Source organism: Cyprinodon variegatus, unplaced genomic scaffold (assembly GCF_000732505.1).
Source record: "Cyprinodon variegatus isolate N-32 unplaced genomic scaffold, C_variegatus-1.0 Scaffold841, whole genome shotgun sequence".
Lineage (NCBI taxonomy): Eukaryota > Metazoa > Chordata > Actinopteri > Cyprinodontiformes > Cyprinodontidae > Cyprinodon > Cyprinodon variegatus.
Genome location: NW_015151294.1, coordinates 341,566 through 342,748, shown reverse-complemented (window position 1 = coordinate 342,748; position 1,183 = coordinate 341,566).

The following is a 1,183-nucleotide window of genomic DNA, read 5'->3' as shown; positions in this document are numbered from 1 at the left end:
AGATGGAAATGCGGAGCAAATCCATCTGGCGGAGTCAGGTTACAGCAGAGGCTGATTGAAGCCAGAATAAATGGAGCCTGGATGGAGGGAGGGGCGGAGCTTATCCTGCAGGTGATGGAGGCAGGTGGGATCTGCACGCCATGCACAGAATAACGGGAGGTGAACAGACGCACAGACAGGGCAGAGGTGCATGCCTGTACGTGCGGATCCCACCTGCCCCTCGCTAAGCGGCGTCTCCATCACCTGCAGGATAAGCTCCGCCCCTCTCTCCATCCAGGCTCCTTTTATTCTGGCTTCAATCAGCCTCTGCTGACACCTGCAGCGGCCGCGCTTCCGCTTCCCTTCCAGGAAGCTTTTTCAATTTAAAATGTCAGAAATAGTGTTGAGCTGCTTAATATCGTAGCCCAACAGAGCCTTGTTTTTGCTAAAGCCGGGCGTAAACTGTGCGATTTTTTTCCCTTTTCAGGCCGATTTTCCAGTCGTGAGAGAATTATTCGATCATGTCAACTTTCAGCCTGATGGTGCGTGGTGTAGCTGTACAGGGGGTAACGAGGGGCGATCAGCCTCTAACGACCACCTCCCCATCAGTAATCGTAATGTAGAAAATCAAACATGTTGTAAATTCAGTCGGCCATCTTAAGGTGGTCGTGGGTAAATCTCTCAGTGGGCAAACAAGGATTCTTCTTCTTCTTCTTCTCAGATGTAAACCCAGCAGCATGGCGGGGGGGCAATGAGTGAAATGGAGTTCTTTCTGTCAAACTGACAGACCGTAGTAGCCACGTTAGCTCAGCCATGTCTTTGCCCAAATATCCAAGGCAGCGCGTTTCACTCTAGTGAGCTTCATGTTCCTCTGCTACTGGTTTGGCTTCCAGATAGACGAGTCCGAGTCGCGCCATCTCACTGCGGAGCTGAGTCCCACCTGGTTTTTAGACATAGAGAGTGAGCAGGTAGATCGCATCAGAGCGTCGGGTGGCACAGCGTGAGAACAAACATGGTGAAGTGGGAGCTTTTAAACCCTGCGGTTGCGTCGCACAGTTTGAGCTGTAGCTGCGTGCAACGATTGAAAAAAATCGCAGTGTACGCTCAGCTTCAGACAACATGGAAATTGAAAAAGATGAACGGGTCCCCCCCCTTTGGAATGGGGGTCTTTTAGCTTCTTTGTTAGCCTGCAATGCCCCATACC